Genomic DNA, 14,383 nt, shown 5'->3' with positions numbered 1-14,383 from the left:
TGAAGCGAAGAAGCTAGCGGTCTGTTGACCTACAGGGCTCTCGGTCACCTGGTGCCTGATTTACTCCCATCTTGGGTAGAAACTCTGATCCTGGGTTGAGCTGAAATGCTAACGCACAAGCACTGCATCCGTTTGCAGATGATTGACTGAAAATAACAACCACCAAAACCACCAAGAAAATGGAAAAAATATCTCAAAGAAAACATTAATTTTTTAACAAATTCTTTCAGGGTGGCACCATAACACAACTAGCAGTGATGCTACCATGAAAGCTGCCTGGCGGATATCAAACTAGCCACAAAGCCATGCTGTCAGGGGGAGTTTGGAAAAACATGCAGAATGAAATAGTTGTCTAGGCATTTCACTGTATTTTCCATTAGAATATTTAATTAAAATTGATTTTATGTGGCGATTTCAGTAATTTTCTGTTGTAATTGTTTAAAAAAAGTTTAAATGTAAAGGTTTTTATGGCTCTATTTTACCGGTTCGACTCACTCAGAATGAACCTGGACTGTACGTGGACCCTGGACTGAAGTGTGTTCGACTTCCCTGATCGAGATCCTTGCTCATTGTGCAAATTATCCCAACCTTCATTTTATTGAAGTAGCCTAACTCATCATGAGTGTGACTATGTTCTTCATCCAGCTCAGACTCTCCACTGAACCAAACGTTGAACTGTTGGAGAAGAATCACACATGCCCAGGGAGAACATGCTAACCCACAGAGGTGTCCCCTGACTGTGAAGGCAGACGACTAACCACTAAAACACAACTCATATCAATCATTTGCTTCAGCGCACAAAAGAATCCAAAAGTTGTGAAGAATACACTTCAAAGGTCAGCAGTCCAAATAAAAACTGAGAAGTCATCGAGAGTGAAGAGAATCATGAGGAGATTTCCAGGATCTAGAGAAATCTGTCCGTGAAGTCAGGTGAAAAAGTCTTCTCTCATCTGATTGATCTCAATCAAAATGAAACTGTAAATCTTAAATCACGGGGAATGCAGACTGGGAGAAACTGTTCTTGATTTCCTGCAGTTAAAAAAAGAGTTGATGAGGATTTTTTTTCTGGACCCAGACCCTTCTTGGGTCCTCAGACCAGCGTTTGGGGCCCCTGGGGTCTGGAGAGTCGTTCCTCCAATAGCACGGCTCACATTATCGGCTGCCGGATCTAAACCTGGTCATTAGGTCTATTGATGAAGACGCCTCACACAAAGATCCCATTAAAGCTCGCTGCTTGTTAAACTGGCTTATTGACGCCCCCCATAACAGGAAGTGAAGTGTGTCCTATAGCCAATCAGCGAGCTGCTGTCATGTTGTCTATGGTATCCAGGAAGGGGCACATTCAATTAAGATGCTGCTAACGTCTGCGCAGAGCAGGGGGGGATTTGTGGTGCTGCAGTATTTCACAGCTCAACACATCGACGGGCTGTGAGGCCCAGCTGCCAGGAGAGGGGGGGTCATGAGGGGTGGTGGTGGGGGGGGGGGGGGGGGTCGTCCAAGTCTGAGACCCTCAGGAGGAGGGATGTCCACCTAATCTCGTGTTACTGAGCTTTTTAACAGCTGGCCACATGTGCTCTGGTTAAAGACACTTTAGGTGAAAAACGGAGTTCGTTTAAACGGCGACGGGGTCTGGAGCCACTGAAAACACAGCTTTTTGACAACAACTCCCAAGGTGGACGTTTCTGGAAACACTCGGGTTCTGTTTGTTGACCAAACGCTGGTACTGCTCACCCTCCTCACGGCCGTAGTAACCAGTTGTTCTGCACATGCTTAGTAGATTTTGAAGGAGACTCTGAGGAGCAGCAACTGAGCACTGCCACCAAGTGGACCGAAGCGACATACTGAACTTTGAAAAACCAGGAATGACTCCACTGAAAAGTCATTTCTAATGATTTTATTCACTGAAGTTTAATGGAAGTGAACCTGTAAAGAGAAGTTTGTCAGTGAGAAGCCAGGTCAGTACTGTGAGCCTCTGACCCAAGTCTTGAGTCCAAGCTGCTCGGATGTGTCAGGACGGAGGTCCAGCTTCAAACATGTGACCACACGGCCCCAAAGTCCAGCTCCCGGATCCCAGAGTCTGGAACTTCAACAAATCTGAGGAATCATAAGGCGGCATGCCAGGAAAGGAACCAGCTGCTCCCGAGAGGCACTTGGGAAGGCGAGACGTTTTCTTGTTCTCCTCTTGAAGGGACGACCCCCCCCCCCCCCCCCCCCCCCCCCCCCCCCCCCCCCCCCCACCCCCCCACCACCAACACACACACACACACACACACACACACACCCCAAACCTTCTGATTGAAAGAATGTGCAGTGAAAACATGAGAGCCGTCCCCGAAGCCCGGGCTCTGACCCCAGCTTTATACGGGACTTTCTTTGATAGCGATCAGAGGCTGGACGGGCTGTCAGTGAAAACTGCGCCGGACGTGGTAACTCGCAGAGAGAACGACTGCAGCTGCGCAGTCTGAGGCTAAATATTGTGTTAGTGTGGGCTGCTGATGGAACACTTGAGGATTGGGAGAATTCCTCTCGGTGTCTCGGCCTTTGGCGTGGTGAAACTGTTTTCTTTGTCTGTTTCTGCTTGTTAGCATGTTGCCGCTGCTGGATTGCCATTGACGGCGTGTTGTCGAAGGTTTGTGGGCACGGCGTCTCCTCAGGAATGTCAAGTGTTTGTTTTTGACTGATGTCATTATTTGTGTTTGTGTCCTGGGCTTTGTTAAATGCTCTGATCGACTTGGACTTCAGCGCTGTGACCACATGATTGCGGCGGGTTTGTGCCAAAGTACAGGAGGCGACTTTCTTCTTGCTTGTGTTTCAGTGAGCCGAACATTATTTTTATCCGAGGAATTTATTATTAAAGCAGTTCTGGTCACACGATGATGTAATGTGTGTTTGGAATGGCATGGATACTGTATAGAAAACTACTTATTTGGGCAATAAAAAGTTCTTATTTCCCACACATCGTTAAATAGGATTAGGTCAGTTTGTACCGACTCCCTGAATAATAATAAAACCAAACGTTCCCCCCTAGAGGACTAATGTGTCCATTACAGCAAACATCATCCTGCCGTAACAGGTTCAGCCGCAGGGACCTTCCCTCAGTAACAGGAACCACAAAAGAAACTTCTCCAGAGTACTGTGAGCCACTACGAACCATTGCAGAGGGTTTCCTGAAGCACCAGGAACAGTCAAAGAAACCTCCCCCGCGTTCTTGGAACCATCACGGGCATGTTCCCGTAGCACTGGAACTTTCTGTTGGAAGGTTTCAGCTTTGATATCCCACCTTCCCCTATGTCCACGTGTCAAAGTGTCCTTGAGCAAGACACTGACCCCTAAACTGCTCCCAGTGGGCGGAGTGAGCTCCTTGCAGGCCAGCTGGCTCCACTGGAGTGTGAATGTGTGTGAAGAGCTTTGGGAAAGCGCCGGAAGTGAAATCCATTTGCATCGTTTTCAGAACGTTGTCGTTTGAATTAAAGACCTTTGCGAAACTATAGGAACCTTGCCGTGTGAATAGGGCCTCCGAGCAAACCGTGGCCTCCACCAAGCTGCTCCGCCCAGTGCTGTTTGGTTAAACCCGCTCCGTCCGTCAGGTTAAGTTTCTTCATTTCAGACTCTGTGTGACTTCAGCCTGGAGGCTCGGTGAACTGCGGGGGCTCCAGAACAAAGGCTGGGGGTTTCCACCGGGAGCTACGTCTTACAATAACACTGTGTGTGTGTGTGTGTGTGTGTGTGTGTGTGTGTGTGTGTGTGTGTGTGTGTGTGTGTGTGTGAGAGAGAGAGAGAGAGAGTGTGAGAGAGAGAGAGAGAGAGGGAGAGAGAGAGAGAGAGATCCTACACTGAAAACACTGGGTGCTCTTGTGTTGTACCTGACGGAGTCTGAACTGCTGGATTCCTGAAGCATGTAAGGCGGTGGAGGTTATCATGAGGCTGAGGTCAGAGGCTTTTCAGAGAAGCTGGAGATTGGAGTCCTGAGCTGGGAATCGTGTCTGCTGCTGCTGTTTCTGAAGGTCTTTGACCTGCTGGGATGAGCTGCAGAACGACCGCTTTGGCTCAAGCCACATGTTGGAAACCAACTCTGGTGATTTATTATTCTTCCAACACTGTTTTTTTTGTCTCACTGAGTTTTACAGCATGCATCTGTTTGGGAATCTATCGGAGGTACAGAGTTTTAATGAAGACACTCTTCTGGTACGTCCTGTGTGAGCTCCTTATGCTGCTCCTACACTAAAACAAACTCAGCTCAAGTAAATTCAGCCCAACCAGAGGTTTAAGAAGCCTGCACCTCATTTTACCTCAACATGGAAAGCTAAACAATGAGCACAATCACAAAGCTGAAAGCTGACGTGAGGGACACATCGGCTCAGAAACAAAACTGTGGAGTGAAACAGTGTTTATCAGTAAGATGAGTTCACAGGTGCTCGTCAAATAAATTAAAGTATCATGAAAAAGTTGATTTATTTCAGTAATACCATTCAAATGGTGAAACTTGTCTAATGTATACATTCATTCCACACAGACTGCTGTATTTCAAGTGTTTATTTTATTTTTGATGATTACAACTGAAAACTAATGTAAAACCCAAATTCACTGTCTCAAAAAATTAGAATATTCTGAAAAGGGTCAGTACTGAAGACACCTGGTGCCACACTCAATCAGCCTAATAACTGAAAACACCTGCAAAGGCCTTTAAATGGTCTCTCAGTCTAGTTCTGTAGGCGACACGATCATGTCGATACTTCCAGATATCTAAATGTTCCTGCTCTCTCCTGCTCCACACTGTCTGTTCATCACTACACCTGTCTGTTGTTTACACTGGCACCGGCTGAGCAGTGGATGTCTATATGCAGGCCCGCCGACAGGGGGGGACAAACGGGTCTGTTGTCCCGGGCCCACCGCTCCGCAACCCCCCACCCCGCCCCCACCCCCACCTCGGTCCAACGCAGCATGCAGTGCAGGAACCACGCCGCTTCGCTACTGTCTGACCTTTGACACCAAGCCAGCCGGGTTGTGTTCCTGCAGGAGGCGACTGATGCTGCCGCGCGGCGCTTCATGACCAGCGTCTGATCGTGATTGATTCCATTTGGACTAAAGCAGGATTTTCTCATCTTTATTATTTATCATGGAAGGAGGGGGAGACATGGTGAGATTAGGGAAGGGAGGAAGAGGTGAAGGAGGAGGAGAAGGAGGAGGAGGAGCAGGCCGATGAAGAGAGCAGATAACAGTAGAATTAGTGGAGTTCCATTGATTAGCTGTAGAATGGAGGCGTTGGAGCATTGATCGGCTCTCAGGAACAGTTTTACAGGATTTGGACTGAAAAAAGAGGAACAACAGGCTGTTGATGCTGTTTCTATAAATCACTGGGTCTCAAAGTCACGGGCGGGCCTCCTGCTGTGGGGGGGGTGAGGGGTGGGGGGCATCAGGAGACAGAAACCTGGGGGTCAGGGGCAAACCTTTTTTGAGCAGGACATTTTTAATGGGACATTTTTGGTTAGACCTAACAATAAAAACACATAACCAATGAGCTGCCTTTTTTTTTAAAGATACAGTATTATTTTTAAAGCGTTGAGACAGTGTCAGACAACATACACTCTATTAGATTCACCTTGACAGCAGCAGAATGGACCTTCTTCATTGTTGGTGTTTTGAGGATAGATTCAACAAAGTCCATGTTGCCATGATGAAATCTCACAGAAGCTGCAGATTTGTGGTCTGAACGTCCATGATGTGAAGGTCCTGTTACTCTCGATCCCAGAGGAGCTCTGCTGGACTGAGGTCTGAGACTGTGGAGGTCCTTGGAGTCCAGAGAACTCCACCTCATGTTCCAGAAACCAGTTTGAGATGACCAAAGGGATGGACATCCCCAGGTAGACTTTGGAGCTGCAGTCTGTGCAGTTGATCCCCAGAAGAAGAAAACCTCCTCCAGACCATCACAGCAGCTGAACTGTTGATACCAAGAAGGACGTGGCGGTCACACCAAATTCTGCAGAAACGGAGACTCCTCAGACCTCCTCTGGTCCAGGTCTGGTGGTCCTGTGTGACCTGTAGTCTCAGTTTCCTTAAGGAACACCCTTTGTGGTCTTCATCAGGTGTTCTTCTGATCATTGCAGGTTGGATCCAGAGGTTCTGTGATTTCCTGTCGTCTTTCTATCATCTCTATCCAGTCTGTCCATTTACCTCTGACCTCTGTTTGTCTCAGAAAACTTCTGCTCACCACACTTCATTTCCGGCTCTCTCTGCCCTCTGGAAACCTCTGGAGATGATTGGAGTGAAGATCCAGCAGATCATCACTTTGTCCAATACTCAGAGTCACTTGAATCACCTTTCTTCACCACGTCCATGTTCAGTTTGATCTTCATAAGCTCATTTCCATCGTGTCTACATAGAGAAACACTCAGAGGTGGTGACATGGGACTGAAGGAGCAAAGTTCTGCATTGGTTTGAAGAGGTCTTTATATATCTTGTGGAAGACTGCAGTGAAAGACGTCCTGTTGGAGAAGAGCCTGACTTTCAGGAAAGTCCGTTTTAAATTTATTCAATAGGAACATCTCAAGTTCAAACATCTGCTACTCAGCTCAGCGTTGAAGTATGTGCATGTGTGCGTGCGTATATGTGTGTGTGTGTGTGTGTGTGTGTGTGTGTGTGTGTGTGTGTGTGTGTGTAAGAGAGAGAGAGAGTGTGGCATCACCTAAAGGCTCGATAACTCTGTGCTACATTTGTGACTTACTGAAACATCCACAGAGATAAACTCAATCAACCCACACACACACACACACACACACACACACACACACACACACACACACACACACACACACACACACACACACACGCACAGTCTCGTATTTCTATCCTTGTGGGGACCTTCCATTGACTCCCATTCATGTCTAGCCCCTAACCCTGACCCTTACCCTAACCCTAACCCACACCACAACAAAGCCTAACCCTAAAGAAATGTTTTTGCACTTTTACTTTTTTCAGTAACAACAACATGGTCAAGAAAACACTGTTTCTCCTACTTAGGACCGGAAAAAGGTCCCCACAAGGCACGTCGTTTCACGTTTTGCTATCCTTGTGGGGACATTTGGCCCCAACAAGGATAGAAATACGAGAACGCACACACACACACACACACACACACACACACACACACACACACACACACACACACACTCACACTCTCTCTCATCTTACACACATTGTCCTCTGATGGCGCAACAGCCATTTACATGCCGATGTTGGTTTGGAGCTGCAGCTAAGTGTTTCTAAGCGATAAGTGATCCACATTCCAGCCTGCGTGCAGCCTGCACACGCACGCACGCACACACACACACACACACACACACACACACACACACACACACACAGCTATATCTCAGAAGTGTCTGTTCAGAGTAGACAAGCACAAGATTTACTCTCTGTAATTAGGTCAGAAGGCCAAAACACTGTCGGTAAATTTTAGACACGCTTTCTGTCTCTCTCTTACACACACACACACACACACACACACACACACACACACACACACACACACACACACACACACACAGCTGTTGGTTGAGGCTGTGCAGATCGCTCGCAGGCAGCACTCTGATATAAAGAACCTCTTTAGCCACAATGATCAGTCCTGCCAGAGAAAGGAGAGAATGTCTTTTCCATCTAAATGATGTTTGCCATCATTTGCCATCATTTCAAACCTTACTTCACGATGTAGTTTTCTAAATTGAGCTGAAAAAGCTCAAAGATTACATTTACATTGAACTGTGTCTTGTAAAAATGCAGATGCTAATATGCTAAGCTTTGCAAACATCTGGTGTTCAATTCATTGTGAGAAAATCAGGTTTTAAAGCCAGCTGACTAACTTGAGGCATCTAGACAGAGGAGTGAAAGTGAGAATCAATGAAATGAGGAATCAGATAGTTGAAAATTAAAATATACGTAGCTCTGTAGCTGATGGCTGGGTAGGTAATCTTTGCAAAGAAATTCTACTACCATGTTAAAAATATATTGAACGTAGGCTTAACAGTCTTAGAAACATCTGTCAGAGTCAATGTAAAGAGGATATTTAGAATTATGCTCCAGTTCATAAGTCAAAATGTCACCCACCAAGACAGAACGCAAACAATGGTGTACCCTGCATGGACCAGAGTCATTGAGAAGACCCTAACTTTTGGTGTTCGCCGGTGAGCACTGGGCTTCCCGGTTGGGCATAGTCCATGGTCTCTTTTCCGGTCAGTGCTGTGCGGTTTTGAAGACTCTAACAATCCCCCGGTTGGTGGCCTCATGACTTTATAGAACCTCCATTAAACGGCGACGCAGAGTCGTGGCCAGCTCGTTGCTGCCTCTCTTGGCAACAACCCAAGGAGCCACTGGTGTACACCAGCGGTCCAGGAAGTATTCAAGCTGAAGGTAGACTTCTTTAGGTCCTGGTTGGCTCACGGGACTCTAGACTCAGGAAGATGTTTTTCATGAGCTAAAAAAGCTGCAGCTGCTGCAGTTACAGATGTGAATTCTGTTTTTGGAAGGAGTTTGGAGAGGCCATAGAGATTTTTGTTGGGCCTCAAAGAGGTTCTGGGCCACCATCCAGGGTTTCAGGAGGGTTCTGACGAGGTCTATCTCACTCTGTGCTCATCAAGAGAAGACATACTTTTCCCTCAAATGACCAGATCCACCCAGAGACTCTGAAGGCCCTGGATATTGAAGGCCCTGGGCTGTCCATTTCGACATGCCTCTCTGGTGTCCCATGGACCTCAGTACCTTCAGACTGGCATACAGGGGTGGTGGTCCACATTTTGAAAAAAGGGGACTGGAGCATATGTGCCAATCATCAGAGTATCATACGTATCAGCCTCCCTGGAACGGTCCTTGTGGGGGTACTGGAAAGGAGACTGATACAGGAGAAACAACATGGATTCCGAGATGGACAACGGACCGGCCCTTCGTCCTCTCAGATTATTGAGGGCTCATGGGAATTCAACAGTTACATCTACATGTGTTTTATAGCAAAAGCCTATGTGTCCCTTGAGATGTGTTGTCGGAGGTATTTAGGGAGCATAGAGTACCGGAACTGCTGCTGAAGTCTATCTGGTCTGTGAGAGCAGCATCTCAGGCTGAAGTCCCCCAACCGGGAAAGGTTTGAGTTTAAGAATCTCGGGGTCCTGTTCAGGAGTGGTTGTAGGTGAGATTGTGGGTTCAGCCACAGTTTTGAGCAGACAGCTGCACTGATGCAGGTCAGTGTACCAGATTGTCGTGGTGAAGAGTTCGGTCTACATCCTCACCCTCATGTGTGGTCATGAACTTTGGGTCATGACTGAAAGTCTGGGATCATGGATTTAAGCAGCTGAAATGAGTTTTCTCTGCAGTATAAAGGGCGTCAGTCTTCATAATGGAGTGAAGAGCTCGGCCATCAGCAGAGACTCAGAGTGGAGTTGCTCCTCCTTCACATTTTGAGGAACCAGCTGAGGAGGTTCATGTGATCAGGATGCTTCCTGGCCTCCCATTAGAGCAGGGTGACTCAACCCTGGACCTCGTGGGCTGCAGTACTGCATGTTTTAGTTCTCTCCCTGCTTCAGCACTCCTCAGTCTGATGCTGAAGTCTTCATCATGCTTGTAAAAAGCCCAGTAACAAGTCCTGATTGCAATCAGCTGTGTTGCAGCCTCAACTTCAGATGTGGAATTATTGTCAGAAGAATTTCACTTAGATGTCTTTAAAACATTTAGTGAAACTCGTGAAATTTAGAATTCATCTGGTTCAAATGCTGCTGAAATTTCACACTGGTTTAGTAATGGTGCAGCAGTGTGTGTGTGTGTGTGTGTGTGTGTGTGTGTGTGTGTGTGTGTGTGTGTGTGTGTGTGTGTGTGGACAGTGATAGAGCAGTAAGTGAAGTACTGACAGCGGAGATCAATAACTGAGAGTGAGTTGTAATCCACTCTCTTAAAAACACACAAGAAGCACCAGCCGTGTGTGTGTGTGTGTGTGTGTGTGTGTGTGTGTGTGTGTGTGTGTGTGTGTGTAGTGTTAATCTTCTCCTCTTACCTCCAGGCCTCTGTCTCTTGTAAATCCTGAGATTAGAGGTTGTAATAACATACTCCTACTTTGTGTGTGTGTGTGTGTGTGTGTGTGTGTGTGTGTGTGTGTGTGTGTGCGTTGCATTGATTTCAAACTGAATCAGTTTCAAGTTAATTCTTCTTTACGAAATAAAAATATGAATAATTATTTTTTTTGATTGAAATAAAATGTTACATGTTCTGTGTAAAATGAATAAAACTGAGAAATAATTGAAAGACAAATAAAGAACTCATAACTCCCAGTTCTCTGACTGGGCATCGATTAAAGATTTTCTGATTTACCAATGTCAACCATGAAGTTTAATAATTGGCTTATTTAAGTTTGAGGCTATAACCTACATTTGTAAATTAATTTTAAAGAAGTTGATCGTTTGAACAAATAGATGTTATTGCAAGGTTACTTTTTCAGAATTGTGTATATGTTAACACAGTCAAACTTGATTTTATTCTCAAATCAGCAATATTTTTTTTCGGGTTTTTGTTCCATTTAGTCAAAAGTAACTCAAGTGTTTTCCAGAGCTGCACTGACACGATGACCAGCGTCGGGTCTCGAGTTCGATCCCGCAGTAGGCTACTCGTACTCATGAATGCTCCCAGACACACGTCCCAGGACTGGGACCCCGTTCGCTTTAATATGACACTAAGCTGTGTAAAATGTGTTGAATAATGTAGACTTAAAGAGCATGGAGGTGAAGACGGTGTCTGTTTGAGGAGGGACTTTAAAATGCTGACGTACACAGAGTGGTAAACAACGCAGTTTCCTTTGAATCTCGCAGTTGTTTACAGCATCGATTGTTTTTAAGTGTGTGGACGACAGCAGGTCGTCACCTCATAAACCCACTGTACACCTCCTCAGTAGGGGAAGAATAATGAACACACACACACACACACACACACACACACACACACACACACACACACACACACACAGGATCAGTATTCGATGTGAAGTCTTTCCTCTTGATTTTTTCACTCATGTTGAATCATCTCATCGTCTGTGCTGTTTGTCGTTATCACTGTGTGATTTCTGTTTGTTTTTTTTAGCAGAAGCTGGGTGCATTCTGAATGTTTCTGGACCCTAAGCTCTCGGGATGGGTACCGTTCATATTTGAACCGACACGGTACCAATTCCTGGTACCTGGGAATCAGTACGGGTACTTAACGGTACCAATTTTCGGGATTTTTTTTTGTGTTTACTATAATGTCAGGACTATAAAGCACACCTGATTATTAGCTGCACCAGCTGAATTTAGGGGGAAAAAAAAAAAACAAAAAAACAATGTATTTACATGTGTAAGCTGCATTGAACGAGGAGCCGCAGCTGTTTCAGTGTTTAATTTCCAGATGTAAGGGTTTGTGAACAGAGGGGACTGTCGGGAAAAGCCCTAATAATAACAGAGGACGTCTGTCCCTTAGAGGTGTCATTTAGCCTTCTACTGCATTTTATGTAATTTATTCCAGCCCCCAAGCTGTTTATCTGCTCTTTTATTACAGATTATGTAGAGAAAAAGTTACATATACATTGTTAGTTTATTATCATTTAGTAGTATTAAGAGATTTTTTTTTCAGTTTCTGATTGTGTGTATTTGGATTGGGGGGGTTGGGGGGTGGCACGTTATATTTAATCAATAAGTAATCTATACACACACATATGCATTCAATCAAATCAGAGTGGTTTTCAAAGCATGGGGAAAAAGTAGCGGCTTATAATCGGGAAATTGGTATTAAAGGTTAATTTGTTGCTTGCTGCAGATGAGTGGCAAATGGATGCTAGCGAACTAAAGGATGATAGTTTAACGAGTTCTAACGTGCTAACAGTGCCGAATGCAGGAGTTGTAGCGTAGATCTGAGACTTGTCGCTCCTTATCCTTGAGAAACATCTTGTCCTTAACCAGAAGCTTCCTAAGATTAGAAATATTCCCACCACAGTGAGCGGAATCTACATCGTATTTTAAAAAGTGAACTGTACTTTGGAGTGCTTTCTAGTCTCACTTGCTGTGTTGGCATGCGCGCTACTGATGTCGTCATGCTCTTGGACATGCATTGTCGTGTTCAGGTGTGGCATGGAAAATTCCCTACTCTTCCACTCCCTCACATTCACGAGGATGCGTTCAGGTGCCAAAACATGGTTCTGTTTGATTTGACGTCAGTCGGTACTTGGTAGTACTTATGGAATTCAGTCAGTACCTGTAAAAGTACCGGATTCGGTAACCTTCCCCACTCAGGACTGTACTTGTCACAAATGAGATCTTGTTAAAATGGCTAATTTGAATCTTTAGAATAATTAAAATGTAAAGTTTACCGAATTATTTTCTACTATAAATCCAAATCAAAGTGAATTTGTTAATTCCTGTCACTTATAATTTAATACTATAAAATTCTAGAAATATAAAAAAAAAAAAAACTCTAAAATGAGAAAAGTTCCCGTGACTGATTAGGTGGTGCGACTTTATAACATGAGAATACTCCTCTATTTCACTTAAATTTATCCCATTAAAATATATCAGGGAATAATAATATTATTGAACACAAAATAAATATATACAACCGTTTTTCAGTGTTCTAAGTTTTTTTTTTTTTTTTTTTAATTAAAAAACACTGAAACATATTGGGAGCATTTTTTGTTTGAAAAAAGTTAGCGTCAAACAGCTGTTGAAAGTGAAGTTTTGGATCCATTTCAGTGAATTATGACTATAACATGCGGATATCTGCCTGACATCTAATGAAATGGAAAGAGCTGTTTCTCTCTCCTAAACCCCAGCAGAAAGTCTCCTCTGAGTCTGGTTCTACAGAAAGTCTCCTGAAGAACTCAAGAACACGGGGATGCTATCAATGAAAAAGAGGAATGGGGGTGTGGTGGCGGGTGGGAGTGGGGGTTGGCACCTCGCTCATGAACTTGTCTGTGAAAATCACAATTTAAACTTGGGATCATCTCAGCAAGTAGAAAGACCAGCTTCCTCCTTCATGTGTTAATGGAGGCGTGTTTGGGTTCCTGCGTCTGGTTCCGCCTCCACTGCTGCTCCGAGCGAGTGTCTGTCATCCCGGGCCTCGTCTGTGCAGCTGGCAGATGGAGCAGCGAGGCTTTTAAGGGCTTGTAAATCAGCTTTGTGTGACGTTTCACATGCAGCAGGTTTGTAATATCCCAGCCCGGACATGACAGGCGAGAAGAGACTCGTGATGAGCTGCACACAACTTGTTTCACACTTTTCAAATCAAGTGGAGTTATTTCTTTTGGTGAGACATTGAGACATCATTCCTCTTCAGTCTCACTTACCAATAACATCCCAGTCACTCTTTTACACCACTTACCTTAAATCTTAGAAGCATTAATACTGTAGAAACACTGTCACATTTCCAGCTTGTTTCACACACTTCCCACCTTCGCTTCCTCTGCATTAACAACAGCATTCACAAGTGAACATTTCAGGAATCAAATCGTACAATAAACCTCATGTTTGAAGTCATTGAACTGAACTGAACTCGAAGAAATTCTGGCAAACCGTCCGGCGCCTCAGGAGGGGAAAGCAGGTCTCCGCCAACACTGTTTACAGTGAAGGTGGGGAGTTGCTGACCTCAACTGGGGATATCACAGGACGGTGGAAGGAATACTTCGAGGACCTCCTCAATCCCGTCGCCACGTCTTCCGCGGAGGAAGCAGAGGCTGAGGTCTCAGAGGTGGACTCGTCCATCACCCAAGCTGAAGTCACCGAGGTGGTTGGTAAGCTCCTTGGTGGCAAGGCACCGGGGGTGGATGAGATTCGCCCTGAGTACCTCAAGTCAAGTCTCTGGATGTGCAGGGACTGTCTTGGTTGACACGTCTCTGCAACATCGCGTGGCGGTCGGGGACGGTGCCTCTGGATTGGCAGACCGGGGTGGTGGTCCCCCTGTTTAAAAAGGGGGACCGGAGGGTGTGCTCCAACTATAGGGGAATCACACTCCTCAGCCTCCCTGGGAAAGTCTATTCCAGGGTACTGGAGAGGAGGATCCGACCGATAGTCGAACCTCGGATTCAGGAGGAACAATGCGGTTTTCGTCCTGGTCGTGGAACAGTGGACCAGCTCTATACCCTCCATAGGGTGCTCGAGGGTTCGTGGGAGTTTGCCCAACCAGTCCACATGTGTTTTGTGGATTTGGAGAAGGCATTCGACCGCGTCCCTCGTGGTGTCTTGTGGGGGGTGCTCCGGGAATACGGAGTCCGGGGGCCCCTTGTTAAGGGCCGTCCGGTCTTTGTATGACCGGAGTAGGAGTCTGGTCCGCATTGCGGCAGTAAGTCGGACCTGTTCCCGGTGCATGTTGGACTCCGGCAGGGCTGCCCTTTGTC

At 45.7% G+C, this 14,383-nt stretch overlaps 1 protein-coding gene across 1 annotated transcript in view; it reads left to right on the top strand.

The window, feature by feature from the left end:
* The window catches only part of LOC115397815 (putative histone-lysine N-methyltransferase PRDM6), an 83,082-nt gene that overhangs the window by 12,945 nt on the left and 55,754 nt on the right, over window positions 1-14,383 (top strand). The window lies entirely within an intron of this gene.

This window comes from Salarias fasciatus, chromosome 12 (assembly GCF_902148845.1).
Source record: "Salarias fasciatus chromosome 12, fSalaFa1.1, whole genome shotgun sequence".
Taxonomy (NCBI): domain Eukaryota; kingdom Metazoa; phylum Chordata; class Actinopteri; order Blenniiformes; family Blenniidae; genus Salarias; species Salarias fasciatus.
The sequence above is the reverse complement of the archived record's forward strand: the minus strand, read 5'-3'. Positions and strand labels throughout refer to the sequence as shown.